Below are 16330 nucleotides of genomic sequence, written 5' to 3'. Positions count from 1 at the left end.
CCTCCCGCCGCTTGGCTCGGGGCTGGGGCCTCCGGGCACCCCTCCGGCGTCGTCCCCCCGCACCGCGCCCTCTGCCGGCCGCCGCGCTGCGCCTCCCGGGGCCGTGGTGCGCTGGCGACCCGGGCGAGCTGACCCTGGGGGGGCCCTCGCTCTGGGTCCCCGACAGGTTCTCCAGATGCTTCCACGACCGCGCGCAAGGGTGAGGCCCGCAGGAGGGGAGGGGAGGCGGCCCGTGCGCCCGACGAGGTGGGGAAACTTTGGAGTTTGGGGTGGGGGTGGGTCTCAGTTCCAGAGTCGGTTTCTCAAAGTGGGCTCCGCTGCGCATCCGGCGCCCAAGTCCTCTGAGGTGCTGGTTAAAAACGCAGGCTCCTGGGCCTGACAGTCTCCTGAGTGAGAATCTCCGCCGTGGCGCCCGGATATCTGCATTTTTCGCTGGCCTCTGGGCTGATTCTGATGTGCGCTCCTTTGACACCTCACCTGCCCCGGGGGTCAGAGGGAGGGCCGGGTGATGGCGGCCGTGGTTGGAGGTGAGGTGTTCAAAGCTGGAAACTCTGTGCAAGGTTGTGTGTTGCGTCCGTGCCCTTTTATGGAGGGAGTCCGTCTGGTGCTTCCTTCAGTCTCTTAAACGGTCTGGACCATCAAGGTGTCGAGAACTGCTATCTCCTCTTTTTCTTACTGTCTCATCTCTGCAGAAAGTTCTTCGCGGTCATCCCGTGCAAAAAAGCAGAGGCGCGCCTGCAGGGAGGCCCCACTGCACAATGCTGCTGGCCCCACCCTCCCCCTGCCAGGCCTAGCCCACAGGGATCAGACCCCCTGCCGTCTGATGGTGCTTGGGAAGCCAACCAGGGCCCCAGAGAGAAGGCTAGGGCACTCGGGGGACCTTCCCTGGCACAGGGCACAGTGCATGCTGGGAGGTGGTGGTCGCTGCCCTGGTGTCATCTGTGGGGTGCAGGAGGGCTAGGAGTGGTGTGCGCTTGCCCCTGACCCAGGTGCTGGCTGCTGCTTTCCTGGAGAGGACAGTGTGAGCGTTGGGCAAGCCCTCAGCTCCTTCCTCTGTCCTCTTGAGCTAAGAACACTCTGTCAAGAATTGGGAGAGTACAATGAGGGGGTGCAGAAACTCCAAACAGAGTGCAGGTATGGCGCAAAGGATGGTTCTTTTCCCTCTGTCAGCAGCCCTGGGTCTTGCCATAGGTGTTTGTGCCGCCAACCCCAAGTACCTGGAGGATGAGGCCTTGTATCTCCAGAGGCTTCCGTTTCCTTCGGAAGCCCCGCTCCCAAATGCCCATCTGTGCCGGCAGAGAGCCCTCAGTCTTTCTGGAAACTGGCTTCACAGGCCTGGGAGCAACACCTTCCCAATTTGCCTGGACCCTTTGTGTGTAGGATACAGCTGTGGGCCTCTCCAAAGAACCCAGGCTGGGAAACGGGGATGCCTGCAGGACTGCCAGGCAAGGGGGTCACCAGGGCCACTTGCGGCCCAGGCTCCTCCCTAGGGACCCTGGAGGCTCCACTCACCTGGAGGCAGACCACAGTCCGAGCTGGCAGGTTGAGGGTGTGTGGTTGGGGCAAATGTCATGTCAGTAGAGGAGAGTCCCAGCCAGTCCGTCACCTGGGGTCTGAAAGTCATGCTCTTCCTCTTCTGCAGAGACTTGGTTCCATCTTTCTTCTCCTTGATCTTAATTTAAAAAAAAAAATCTTAAAAGATTTTATGTATTTGAGAGAGAGAGCAAGAGAGAGCACGAGCAGGGGGAAGGCGTAGAGGGAGAGGGAGAAACAGTCTCCCCAGTGAACGGGGAGCTGATGTGGGGCTCGATCCCAGGACCCCGGGATCATGACCTGAGCCGAAGGCAGATGCTTCACCGACTGAGCCACCCAGGCGCCCCTTACTCTTCATTTTTTACTCAACATTGCCCTCCTTCCTGGTTTGTTCTCTTTAGTGTATAATCTGCTCAAATCTCTTCTGTCTGTTTACAGAGAAAACTTTCATTTGCCCCCCTCCCCTCTGGTCACCAATGCCCCACCTCCCTCTTTCCTTTTTAGCTAAGGTTTTTGGAAACATATTTATTTAAGATGTTTACCTCGCCCACTCTGGCCGCACTATGTCATTGAAATGTCTCTGCCAGTGACCTAGTTGCTAAGTTCAGTGGCCACTTTTTTTTTTTTTTTGAGAGAGAGAGCATGTGCAGTGGGGGGAGGGGCAAAGGGAGAGAGAATCTTTTTTTAAGATGTCATTTCTTTATTTGAGAGAGAGAATGAGAGCAAGTGGGGGGCAGGGGCAGAGAACAAGGTAGAAGCCCCAACTCGGGGCTCCATCCCAAGACTCTGGGATCATGACCCAAGCTGAAGGCAGACACCCAACCGACTGAGCCACCCAGGCATCTGGAGAGAGAGAATCTTAAGCAGTCTCCTTCCCAGCCCTGAGCCCCAGGCAGGGCTTGATCCCATGACCCTGAGATCATGACCTGAGCCAATATCAAGAGTCAGATGCTTAACTGACCGAGCCACCCCAGAGCCCCCAGTCTTCATCTTATTCGACATTAAGCAGTATCTCTTCCTGTTGCCTCTTTGAAACTCTACTCCCTTGGCTTGTAAGGCATTACTCCCCTCTTAAGTTTCTTTCTTGAGGTCATCTGGGAGCTCCTTTTCTTACCCGCATCCTTTCCTTGTTGGTGTTACCCAGGGTGCGCCCCTGACCTCTTCCCAGGTGGTGTTATCTATACTCACGGCTTTGTCTGCCACTCACACAATGATGACTCCCAAGTTTCTCTTTCCAACTCAGAAGCTTGTAAGTTAACCTGTCACTGATTCCTTGATGCTGGCAGAAGACACGAGACTCCAGGGTCAGAGACACGGGACTTTATACTCAGGCACACACAGCACATGGCATGAGCAGCATGTTTGCATCAACCCCCCCTTGCCTCTGAGTCCCACGGGGGCAGCACGGTGGGCCCAGATGCATGTTCTGCAGGCAATGGGTTGGCATCACCGGGGAACACCAAGCTTGGGAATGCACTGCTCATACAGGAAGCAATAAGCAAGCCTAGACAGAGACACCACCTCATCTCTCAACGTTGCTCGCTACGAAGACAACACCGAGAAGTGGCCCAGGTCAAAAGTGGTCAGGGTCTCGCCCCCTTGGCACACAGAGCAAGACGCGGAGTGCAGAAGACCACTGGAGGGGACGCCTGGGTGGCTCAGTCAGCTGAGTATCTGCCTTCAGCTTGGGCCCTGTGATCCCAGGGTCCTGGGATCGAGTCCCGCATCGGGCTCCTTGCTCAGCAGGGGGAGCCTGCTTCCCCCTCCGCCTGCTGCTCCCCCTGCTTGTGCTGTCTTTCTCTCTCTAATAAATAAATAAACGCTTAAAAAAAAAAAAAGACCACTGGAAGATTAGCTTTTCCAGCCGTAGGCACTTCGTACTCAACAAATGAGCACGTCCTCTTCCAGGCCTCCTTCCCCACCTGCCTACTCCTCTCTCTGCTTTCTGTTAGTTGTAGCCAGCCAGAGACCCTGGAGTCACTGTGGTCTCCGGTCTCTCTCAAGATCTACATCTGGTCAACCACATCCAGTTAATGAGGCCAAGGATGGTGGCTCTCATTGTGCACATTCACGGTGTGCTTGGTCTCGGGCTGTGTTCCTTGTGTATATCATGCTATGTCACCCTTTCGACAACTGTAAGGCGCATTTTATTGTCCTGATTTCACAGGTGAGGCAGTGGAAGCTCAGGTTAAGATTGCTCACAGATAGTGAGGGGCAGGCCTGGGATTCGTGCTTAGGTCTGTCTAACTCGGAAGCCTGTGTTGTTAATATCACTTTATGTCATTGATCCAGGTGTTTAACTATGACATCCTATAGCCACTGCCTTGTTGAGGGTCTGTCCTTTTCCACCCCAATCAGCGGATAACAATAGTCTTCTTTCTAACTTGTCTCCCCACCTCCAGTGTTGCTCTTTCTAATGTGTCTTCCATGCGGTAGTTGGAGCCATCGTTATAAAAGGAAACTAACTCTATCTCTCTCTCATCCTCTCTCCCCTCCTCAGTCATTCCTATCACTTTCAGTCCAAACTACCGACCATGGCATTCATGTCCCCCAGGTGCTACACTGTCCTCATGCCCTTCGCTTCAGCCATCATCCCATATTACTTACGCCTCTCCAAAGACATCTTATACTTTGCACATTTGCACATACAGCACGGTCTTCCTGAGACGTCTTCACCTCCTTAACAGATGCCTAGTCACCCTGAAGATCCAGTGTGAATGCCTCCCATGCCCTCCTCCGTGTGACTCTAATTCCCTGCGAATACCATAGCCTATCTTGTACCTTGTTTCTACTGTTCATTGACCTGTGCGGTTCTGCCTGGAGCACCCTTCTCCATCTCCTCGTTGGTCTTATCCTTTAGACTAAACTTGGACGTCACTTCCTCAGGGATGGCGTCTGAGTTTCTCTTGCTTCCCACCAGCTAAAGTTAGGTGTCCATCTTTCGTGTTCTTCAAGTCCCACTGCCTGTGCCAGACGTCGCTGTAGTGACCTATAAGCACCCCAAGGGCAGGTTGCCCACCAGTGCCTACAGAGCACAGAGCCTGGCACATTGGAGGAGCTCAAAAAATACTTGTTGAATGAAAAAAGGCACACATGGCCGCCTCCAATGTGTTAGCCTAGCGTCAGGAAGTCTGTACATGGCAGGCGCCCAATAAAATGATTGAATGAACCACGAAGAGCACTAAAATGCAGTGGATTTGTTGTCACGGAAGCTACTGGTGAGCCTCAGGAAATCAGTTTGCAGAGGCTCAAGGAGCTTGTTCTTTCAAGAAACTTGTGAATGGGACTGCTGTTTCTTGTTGTTTTTTTAAAGGGAGATAGATCACTTTATTAAGAGAAGATCATGGAATTTATCCTTTCGGTCATCCTCATTTATTTATTTATTTATTAATTAAAAAGATCTTATTTATTTATTTGACAGAGAGAAAGACAGCCGGCAAGAGAGGGAACACAAGCAGGGGGAGTGGGAGAGGAAGAAGCAGGCTCCCAGCAGAGGAGCCCGATGTGGGGCTCGATCCCAGGACTCTAGGATCACGCCCTGAGCTGAAGGCAGATGTTTAACGACTGAGACACCCAGGCGCCCTGGTCATCCTCTTTTAAGCAAGTACTTTTTGTTTTTTATTTTTAGGTATGTATGTATTTTTAGCAAGGGAGAGACAGCGTGCACATGGGGGCGGTGTGTAGGTGGGGGAGGGTGAGGAGGGGCAGAGGGAGAGAGAGAATCTCAAGCAAGCTCCATACCCACACTGGAGCCTAACTCGGGGCTAGATCTCACGATCCTGAAATCAAGAGTCAGTTGCTTAACCAACTGAGCCCCATAAGCAAGTAATTTTTGTAACAAGAGAAGCACTGGCCTTTTCTCATCTTCAAACCTGGAATTAAGGAATTCACATCATGATTTCCCTTTGAACATTCATTTCAGTTTCTGCTCATGTTGTAAGAACTTGAAGTATAAGATGCCCATGGAATTTGAAAATCATTCAGATTATATAAACGTTGAAATCAGAATATCGAATACATGGATCGAACAGTAAATACTTCTATCTAATACATCAATCTCTTATTGCCGTGATAGGTTTTACATTGATTGTACTTAACATTTTCTTAATAACCATGCAAAAAAGTGTTATGATACCCCTTTTTATTTAATTTTTTAAAAAGATGTTTATTTGGCAGGGAGAGAGACTGAGAGAGGGAACACAAGCAGAGGGAGTGGGAGAGGGAGAAGCAGGCTTCCCACTGAGCAGGGGCACTGGATCCCAGGACCCTGGGATCGTGACCTGAGCCCAAGGCAGACGCTTAACGACTGAGCCACACAGGCTCCCCATATGATACCCCCTTTTAAAGAGAAGCTGAAGTTTAGAAAAAACAAAGAATTTGTTGAGTTTGTCCTTGACAGTAACTGGAATTCAAAACCGAGTTCACACTGCTTTAGAGAATATAGACATATTTTAAACACTTCTGTTTGAAAATGTTGTTGCCATGTAGTTGCTCTTTGTCTTTGAATCTGGGGGGAGGACGCAGGTAGGAGCACGGGACAGGAGGCGGGGGTGGGGGGGCAGGTGCGAGGCCCCTGGTAAGGTGGGTGGGAGGTGACACAGAGTGGGTGTTCTTTTTTTCTTTTTCTTTTCTTTTTTTTTTTTTTTCAGTGACGTAGAAACTACCTTGTAAAAAGCCAGGGGAGAAGACAGGGCACCAGCGGTGGGACCGCAGTGACAGGAATGGGTCAGGAGGCTGTCCGGGACAAATGGAGGCAGAGTCACGGGGCTGGAGGGACAGGTCGGCAGCCTTCTTGCATGAGATTTGCTCCAGCAGCTCCTGGCAGCTCAACACCAGAGCCAAGAAGGGAGGGATTAGAGTGACCGGTGTTGGGGTTCCTTAGGGCGAGTTAGGTGACGGGAGGTCCTGGAAGCAATGACCTCTGGAATATTGTCGGGGAAGGAGAAGACGCTGGGAGTCCAGGGATGGGCTACATCAACCAGGGATCCTCAACCTCGAGGAGCCATCCGAGTTCCCTGGGGGGCTTGTTAAAACACAGGTCCCCGAGCGCCACCGCCAGAGTCTCTGCTTCAGTAAATCAGGGCCAGGGGCATTTTAAATGAGTTCCCAGGGATACGGATGCTGCCATTCAGGTGTGCGTCTGGGGACCGCACTTTGAGAAGCGGTGGAGGAGCTGGGGCACCGGCAGGAAGGAAGTAAAATTTTCTCTCCTGAGGTCTCATTAAGGCTGCAAAAGGGGACGGAACCATTCCTTGACTCTGAGGAATTTAGGGTGTCTCTGAAAGAACTGGACCTGGGAGAACCCTGGACGCACGCACGCACGCACGCACGCATGTGCGGCGATGCGCATGCGCCAAAGGGAGCCCTGTCTCCGTTCATTTTCTTTCGAAGGAAGACCTTCGTCCTTGCTAGGGGGCCCAGCTAGCCTACTTCTCTCTCAGCAGCTTTCCTGACACCCGGTGCCTTCTTTCCGCGACCAGGTAAATGCGTTCCAGTCCCTGATGGAGACGCGGGCCGGGGACGAACGTGAACCCCTCCATGTTAGTCGGAAACCACCTCTATGAGATCCCAAATATTCCACGAGCTCCTCTCAGGAACCTCGAAGCCCTGGGACACCTTGCCCGGGCCTTTTCCAGAAAGGATGCTCTCGGACGGTCAGGAACGCAGATGAGAGAAATGGCCTCTGACGAGGAGGAGAGCCCGCGGCGGGGCAAGGGGCCAGGTCTCCGTTAGTTCCAAGTAGCCCCATGCAAACAGGACACCAGAGAGACACATCCACCTCGTGCCGCTGGGAACTGTGTACAAAGCTGACTTCATGCTTTTTTCCCTTTTAATTAGGATTTTATTTATTTACTTATTTATTTGACACGGAGAGAGAGGGAACACAAGCAGGGGGAGTGGGAGAGGGAGCAGGGAGCCCCACTTGGGGCTCGATCCTACGACCCTGAGATCATGACCTGAGTCTAAGGCAGAAGCCTAACCGACTGAGCCACCCAGGTGCCCCTCCCTCTGCTTCTTTGTTTTTCCGTTGCCCCATGCATGGTTTGCTTTAATCTAGCTATTTAGTTAGTTATGTAATCAGTGCCTGTTAATCCAAAACAGAAGGAAACCAAGCCAACCATTTCATGGTAGGTTTCTCTTCCAGCCCTTTGTCCCAACTCCTATTTCCCGTGTTCATCATTCCCTGCTTTCCTCTTTATATTATTTAAAAAAATTTTTTTTAGAGAGAGCGAGCACAAGCAGGGGGAGTGGCAGGCAGAAGGAGAAGCAGGCTCCCCCCAGTGAGCAGGGATCATGCCTCGGGACTCGCTCCCAGGAACCCGGGACCATGACCGCAGCCGAAGGCAGATGCTTAACCAATTGAGCCACCCAGGCGTCCCCCTCTTTATATTAGTTTAAACTTTGCTTGTATAATGGGCCATGTCAAACATACACAAAATGAGGGAGGCTAATATACTGAACCCAAATGTCTCTGTTGTCCAGATTCTAACTTTTCAAATCATGCCCAATCTTGTTTTGCCCATTCCTTCTATTTCCACATCCTGGAGGAGGTTGTATTGCATTTATATGTGTTCCTAAAGGGGTATTTTTCATTTCCATTGTCTTTAACTTTATAAAACAGTATGTAGCCCTATGTAATTTTTTCCAGAGCTACTATTTTCACTTACGGTTACATGGTAAGCATCGTCCTTGTTGCGCCCATCACTATACTTCATTCGTTTTGATGGTGTACAATAGTCCATTTATGAGCATACCTTGGTTTATTTCTCCACTCTCCCACTGATGGCCATTCAGGTTGTTTCCAGCCTTTTGCTATGGTGGAGAGTGCTTTTATGAACGGGTCTTGTGCATTCTTGTCATACACCCGGTATAGCTCTTAGTGGAACTGTTTAGCTTTTGGATTAATGCTGGATTGTTTCCCACCAAAGTGCTGCCCCACCTGCGGCACCATGTGAAAGATCCCTCCCCTGATCTGTATCTTCTTCTCTCCCATGCTGGTTATTGATAGGCATATGCATTTTCCCCGCAATTACTTTGCCAATTAAAATGGGATTTTGCTGGTGCCTTCATTTGCCTCTCCTCAATAACTGGTGTCCTAGTCAGCTTAGGCTGCCATCACAAAATACCCTAGACTAGGTTTTGGACTTGCTGAGGACCTGTCATCCCGCCCCTTTTTCCTGTTTCCCCCTTTTGGAATGGGGACGTCTATTCTGAGCCACCCAGCCCATGGCAGTTTGTTATGGCAGCCCGAGCTAAGATGTGTTGTTGACTATCTCTTCATTGGTTTACCGGCCCATGCATTTCCTGTTCTGTTAAACGCCTGTTCATGTGTTTTGTCCATTTTCTATTGGGCTGTTGTATTCATTTCCTATTGTTGCTATAATGAATCACCACAAATTCGATGGCCTAAAAGAACATAATTTTATTAAGTTCCAGTTCTGGAGGTCAGACGTCTGACGTGGGTCTTACGGGGCAAAATCAAGGTGTTGGCAGAGCTGTGTTCCTTCGGAGGGCTCACGAGGACCATCTGTGTCCTTTTGCAGCTTCTAGGGGCTGCCCACATTCCCTGGCTCACGCCGCCCTTCCAGCAATCACATCACTTGGATGTCTGTTTCTGTTGTCACATCTCCTCTCTCTCTGACCTTCCTACTTCCCTCGTACAAGGACTCCTGTGATTACGTCGGGCCCACCCAGATATTCCAGGATAATCTCCCCATCTCGAGATCCTTAACTTAATTCCATCTGCAGTGTCTCTTTGTCCTGTAAGGTAACATATTCAGCAGTTCTGGGGAACAGGGTGTGGACATCTTTGGGAGACCACTCTTCTGCCTGTGCTCTCTCATTGTGCTCTGTCCTTTCTCATGGATTGGTATAAGAAGAGCCAGGTAACACCACCAGGCAACAGAGGCCAGTTCCCACAAGGGGCCTGCACCGGGCTGCAACTCCCTGCCCCCTCTGTGGGGCACCTGTGGGTGTTTGAGGTGACACAACTGAAAGCACCTCCAGAAAGACCTCCACCACCCCAGACCCTCTATGAGCCACCAGCCTGGAGCCAGTCCAAGCACTGAGGAGCCGGGAGACAAAGGCATGATCTATGCACCAGTCTTGAAAATCCAAACACCACTTCACTTCTTTCTGATGTATGTTATGATTTTCTAAGGCACTTCCCCATCCGTAATCTGTCTTGACTCTCAGTGCTGTCAACGGGCCCGGTGCAATGGCGTGACTGTGCTGGAAGCTCCCTAGCCAGTTGGAGACTAACAGATCCTAGGCTCTTTTTTTTTTTTTTTAAGATTTTTTATTTATTTATTTGACAGAGATAGAGACAGCCAGCGAGAGAGGGAACACAAGCAGGGGGAGTGGGAGAGGAAGAAGCAGGCTCATAGCAGAAGAGCCTGATGTGGGGCTCGATCCCACAATGCCAGGATCACGCCCTGAGCCGAAGGCAGATGCTTAACCGCTGTGCCACCCAGGCGCCCCTAGGCTCTTAACCCCCAACCTGGGATTCTTCCCAGAAGCCTGGGCCTGTGGGGAGAGACCCATGTGACTTGTCTCAGGGCCCTGTCCCAACCTTCCTTCTTAACCTGCCATCGTGGTACAGGTTTTGAGAGCTCCAGGGTTATGAGTCAGGGCTTGAATCACACAGGCCTGGTTGTAGCTTCCTGCTCAACCACTTACCAGCTGTGTGACCTCCAGTAGGTGGTTTAACCTCTCTGGGCTTTGGTACCTGCCTAACAAGTTCCCAGGTGATGTTGATGCTTCTGGTCTTTGGACCACTTTGAGAAGTATGCTCTATGTAAGTCATGGATTCTCTCTGACTCTTTTTCTTCATCAGTAAAATTGCCCTTCTCTCCTGGTTGATGTGATCCTCAAATGCGATAACGTATGGGAAAGCTCTTGGTAAAAATTTAAAAAGACACAAGAGGGAATTATCAACTGAATGATGTTTAATAAACACTGTTCACATGTGTGTTTCCTTCACAATTTACAAGAATGTGCACATATAACACTAGTGGCTGACTGCTTAGGAGCAGGGCTATTTAATCTCATTGACCCTACGTTTGTCTGACTCTCTGACCACGCGAGTGTTTGATAACCACTTGTGCTGGAAGGATGGATACTGCCTTGCCCTGCCTGGGAGAAACCTTGAGATCCGCCCCTGTTGTTCACCCCACAGACAGAGGCTTGATGATGCTTCAAGTGTTTGTGGTTATTTTTGTCAACCATCATCTCCTCCCACTCCTCCCCAAGAAAGCTCTCCAGTGAGTCATCTGGGAGGCCCAGGAGGCAGTTGACGTTGCTGGGCTGGTATCTGGCCATTGAGGGGAAGGAGAAGTGATGCCTTCTTGGGCTTGCTTTGCAGAAAAAAATTCCGTGCGTTCATAGCCTCCTGGAAAGTTGATCTTTAGAATTTGTGTCTGTGATATACATTTGGTGTGTACATTTTTATTTGTATTCACTCAGAGATTCAACAAATATGTTGAATAGCTGTTACGTAGCAGGCGTTGTTTTAGGCCCTGAGGATACAGTGACATTCTGGAAAACAAGGTCCCCCTTTCATGGAGTTCATGTGCGTATAGTATTCATGAGACACATATTGAAAGCCTACTATGTGTCATGGAATTTATTTTATTTATTTTTTAAAAGATTTTATTTTACTTAGAGAGAGAGAGAGCATGAGTGGGGGGAGAGGCAGAGGGAGAAGCAGATTCCCTGCTGAGCAGGGAGCCCGATGTGGGACTCGATCCCAGGACCCCGAGATCATGACCAGAGCTGAAGGCAGCCACTTAACTGACTGAGTCACCCAGGCGCCCCTGTGTCATGGAATTTATAGTCTGGCAGGGCAGACAGACTTGTAATCAGATACATAAAATAAAGTGTCACAGGGCCTCTGATGGAGGTAAACTCAGGGTGGGGTGCAGTGAGTCACAAAGGAAGAAGAGGGGCCTGAAGAGGTGTTCCAATGAACTGGTTTTTGTTTATTTATTTTTAATCTAATTTAAATTTTTAAAAGATTTTATTTATTTGAGAAAGAGAGCAGGAACAGCAAGGGGGGAAGGCAGAGGGAGAGGGAGAAGTAGACTCCCAGCTGAGCAGGGAGCCTGACACAGGGCTCAGTGTGCGGCTCGATGTGGGGCTCAATCCCTGGACCCTGAGATAATGACCTGAGCCAAAGGCAGATGCTTAATCAACTGAGCCAGCCAGCCCCTCCCCTCCCCCCCGCAGTGAACTGCTTTTTAAAGATGGGTGACAGGTGCCTGGCTGGCTCAGTTGGTGGAGCATACAGTTCTTCATCTCAGGGTTGTGAGTTCAAGTCCCATGTTGGGGTAGAGATTACTTAAAAAATAAAACTTTGAAGATGGGTGGAATTTTCCAGTTTGGCTAAGGGGAGGCATTCTGCAATGAGGAAGCTACATGCTGTAGCTTGGCACTTTAGGCATCTGCAGTGGTCCCATGGAGTTGGGATATGGGTGCAAGGGATGGAGGGGAGGTTGGAGAGGTGGATGGGGGCCTGGCCACCAATCCTTAGGTGACAAGGATTTAGCACTTAATCCTGCAGTCAAGGTATTGAAGTGTTGAAAAGTTCAAGTCAGAGAGAGAAATGACAGTGCTGTGTTGTGGGAAGATAATTGTAGAGGAGGTATGGAGGTAGCTAATGGGAGTGCAGAACTAGAGGTAAGAAGATAGAGATGCAGGCTGGAACCAAGGCGAGGGTAGTCAGGATGGAGTGGTAGTGTCAGAGAGGTGCTGAGGATGCAGAATTGGTAGGACTTGGTTAAAAGTTGGATGGTTGGCAGGGAATCGTGATGGGAAAGAGAAGAAGCTGGAGGAGTAAGCAAGAGTGGGGAGAAAATGGCTCCTGTTCCACACCTGTTGAGCTTGGGATGCATCTTTCGGAAGTGCAGGACCCCGATCTTACTGGACATGTGCAGTCAAGAACACCCACATTTAGCAGTAACTGAACACACAGGTGAGTGGATGAGGTGATCTGAGATGAGAAAATGGACAAGGACAGGTCAGTGGGGCATTGTGTCATTTCATGTGCTGGAGGAGAAAGGGAAAGCTTTGAAGAGAATCTGAAGGCGACGTCAAAGAGGAAGACAGCAAACCTGTTAGGGTTGGCAGTTAGTTAGGTTCTAACAGGATACCTGGAGGCCAGCAATGAGGAAATCATGGCCACCATTCAGAAGGTCAGAGACCTGGAGGGGCAGCACTCCACAGGAAGCCAGATCAATGCAGGCAGCCCCAAGATGGCGGCTGCCCTGACAGGAACCCACTGACCGAATAAGGAAGAAAAAGCATGAAACCCTGCATCTCCACCCTAAGTAATGAATATTCTGCCCCCTAGTTAACAAATGTCAATAAAAGATAGAAACCCAGTCCCCAGGGTGTACAGCTCACATTCTCTCTCTCCTATCTCTCTCTCTCCTTCCTCTCTCCCTCATTCATCCTCGTATCTCAAAAGTGTACTTTTTGCTTTTATAGACTTTCCCACTTCTGTCACCTGTCTGCTGTGTTGTGCATCTGTCCTTGAGTTCTTTCTTGTGACTGGACCGAGAACCTTCAGTGACACCTTTGGGATGGGCTGGGCCAAGGCCCCAGGACCCCAGGGTCTCCCCAGTCTACCCTGCAACAAAATTAGGAAGAAGCAGGGATTAGGATGATTGCTCTGTGGAAGCCAACAAAGGAGAATGTCCCAGATAGGAAAGAGCAATCACTGGTGGCAAATGCTGCTGACAGGTCAACAAGAGGACTTGGAACTTTGGCTTTCAGAGAGTGACTTGAGCCCCTGCCCATAAATAAATATTTATGGAATGCATGGAAGAAATTTGGGAGGAGAGACTATGAACACCATCTCTGAAGAGGGGCCACTGTCATCAGTTTATGTCTCTCTACTCTTGACTCCTGTTTTACCAGGAATCCCCTTCTCTCCAGTTATCACTGAAATGACGAAACGCAGTGGGAAATCACACTCGAATTTGGAGAAAGCTGCACTGGTCTCAGAGACTTCAAGGAGCTTCTGCAAGGGTTGACACAAGCAAGAACATATTTAAAGAAGTGTCCACAGACGCTTAAGTCACCACATAAGGAGAAAAAGTGGAAGGGACCCTCAGTGAAATGCGACATACTCCAAGCTTTGGCAAAAGGTACTCTCTCAAACACATCACCAGCAGGGGTCACACCAGGCACCGTCCTGAAGGTAAGGGACAAGGTGGGGACCGAGCCCGATAACATCTTGGTCCTCAAGGAGCTTACATTCTAGAAGGAGAGATGGACAACAAGCAAGTGCGATAAATGCCGGGAACAAAATAAACTAGGATGAGCCCGTAGAAACTGGGGAGGAATTAATTGAGATATATGGTAGTCGGTTTATCTTGCTGAAAAATTCCCAACTCTTAACACACAGCGGATTTCAGGAGCCATCATGTTTTATGATTTGTCACGTCTCGCACAGAGAATTTTCTCCTGTCATGTTTTGGACAACCCTCGCTGCCAGTGGTAGGAGTGGTGGGGCAGGGATTGGGGGAACAGAATTGTGTGAAATGCTCACACCCTGAGGCTACGCCCTGATTCCCTGGCTCAGAGCAGCATGGATCAGAGGCAAGATGCACCACTTGGAAGATTTCGATTCAAGAGAATGTGCATATGGCTGTGGTTTCTGTCAGAGCAACACCCAGTCCTCACTTCTGATAACATTCTGCTGGGCCACAGCAGGAATGCTCCACCCACATCCCTCCTGGGGGGTTTTTCAAACGTAACTGAAGTCACACAGAGCTGGGATCATAACAGTTTACTCCCAGAGTCAGTGCTGCCCCGAGCAAAGCAAGGGCCCCTCAACAGTGGGCTTTGACACATGTAGCCCTACCAGTTAGAAGGGGAGGAACCCCAAGCTAATTTTAGGGGCAAAGATCCCCACCATGTTTGCCCCATTATGGAGCTCCCCAGGCCACGTAGGGCCAAAATGGGCTTTCGGGAAATGGCTATTTGTTAGATAAGCTGAGTAAGCAACCATGACAAAAAGACTCAAAGATATGTATTGGCTCAAACACAAGAAAAGTTTATTTCTCATTCACATAACAGACTGCAGCATGTGCTCTTAGTTGATGGGTGGCTCTTTCCCATATGGTGATTCAGGGACCCAGGATCTAATATGTGGTTCTAACGTAGCCTAGTGGTCATCCACATCTTGCCAGCAGAATGAGAAAGACAATTCTTGGAAACCTCAGCCTGCAATCTCCGCAGGTCACATTCTACTGGTGAGAACTAGTCACATGGCCCTACTGAACTGCAAAGGAGGCTGGGAAGTATAGTCTAACCTTGCACTTTGCTCTAATCGCCATGACTACAAAAAGAGAGAATGATTTTGGTGGGCAGAAAAGTTTGACTTTCTGAGAGGACTAAATGCTAGGCATTTCAGTGTTTGGATTCTAATTCTAGACCAAAATTTCTTAATTTTGACACTATCACTGTTTGAGAATGCATAATTCTTTGGGGGTAGGAGGGAGGCTGCCCCGTGCTTTGTAGGGTGTTTAGCAGCATTCCTGGCCTCTCCCCACCTGATGCCCGTAGCACCCCTTCCCCACTTCTCCCAGCCCCGATCATGATATCAAAAATATCTCCAGGGGCGCCTGGGTAGCGCTGTCGTTGAGCGTCTGCCTTTGGCTCAGGGCGTGATCCTGGCGTTCCAGGATGGAGTCCCTCATCGGGCTCCTCCGCTGGGAGCCTGCTTCTTCCTCTCCCACCCCCCCTGCTGTGTTCCCTCCCTTGCTGGCTGTCTCTCTGCCACATAAAAATAAAATCTTTAAAAAAAATATCTCCAGACATTGCCAAGTATCTCTGGGGCAAAAATCATCCCCAACTGAGAATCATTGTTCCAGACAACGAGAGCAAGGGTCAGAATCTTCTGTCAACCAGGACGAAATGCAGCGAAATAACCTGCCCACACTTTGTCACTTGGAAAGCTCATGGAGTTGCTGCTAGATTTTGCTCACAAAATTGACAGACAGCTTAGCTGAGGTGCTGACTTGAAGTTGCAGAGTGAACCGAGCGATACAAACCCCAGCCCTCAGACTCTCCGGGCCCAGGATGCGAATCATGCCGGAGATCCTGCAGGTGCTTGTCACACCCGCACATAGAGACATGCTCTGTTAAGTCTCTTCACTTCACTCAATACAGATCTCAAAACCATACCAGCTTGTTTGCAAGAACACACTTTCTGAGTTATTTGGTGTAGATTCTCTGAAATTTCTGTGAGAAATAAGGGTTTGGTTGCTTTTTGTGGTTGTTTTTTTTGGGGGGGGTATCTTGCCTAGTATGAGACAATGTGTGTAAGCACCTAGAAAGTTCTTTTTTTTTTAAGGTTTTATTTATTTGTCAGAAAGAGAGTGAGAGAGCAGCAGGCAGAGGGAGAAGCAGGCTCCCTGCTGAGCAAGGAGCCCGATGTGGGACTTGATCCCAGGACCCTGGGATCATGACCTGAGCCGAAGGCAGACTGAGCCACCCAGGCGTCCCTTTCTGGCAAGTTCTTGTTCTGTACGGACAGGGCGAACAAGAGGGAGATGCCCAAGAAGGATATTTGTTTTCACGAAATGGGTCATCCTGGAAATACCGGTGAGAGTTCCTTGCAGCCTGGTAAAAACAGGAAGTACTACCATCCAGCAAAGCATTAAGGATGCCAATATACCAATAGTTTGCTTTACTTCTAGAAACCCAACGGCGATGTTCTGACTTCTTGGGAAACAGCTTTTCTGGCCCCAGCTGATGGGTCTTCCTTCACATTCCATGGGGATCTTTG

General features: G+C 49.9%; 1 long non-coding RNA gene across 3 annotated transcripts in view; it reads left to right on the top strand.

Moving 5' to 3' along the window:
* The first annotated feature begins 6 nt into the window (after positions 1-6).
* Positions 7-16330, top strand: part of LOC109489888 — a 31076-nt gene continuing 14752 nt past the window's right edge. For 2 of the 3 annotated variants that reach the window (XR_002143047.2, XR_004621820.1), the window contains exons 1-2: positions 7-199; positions 13453-13735. This is a non-coding gene — a long non-coding RNA (uncharacterized LOC109489888). Of the gene's footprint in view, positions 200-11852; positions 12506-13452; positions 13736-16330 lie in introns of those variants that run through there. The other variant, XR_004621819.1, reaches the window with a different exon arrangement.

This window comes from Ailuropoda melanoleuca, chromosome 17 (genome assembly GCF_002007445.2).
Source record: "Ailuropoda melanoleuca isolate Jingjing chromosome 17, ASM200744v2, whole genome shotgun sequence".
Classification (NCBI taxonomy): Eukaryota; Metazoa; Chordata; class Mammalia; order Carnivora; family Ursidae; genus Ailuropoda; species Ailuropoda melanoleuca.
The sequence above is the reverse complement of the archived record's forward strand: the minus strand, read 5'-3'. Positions and strand labels throughout refer to the sequence as shown.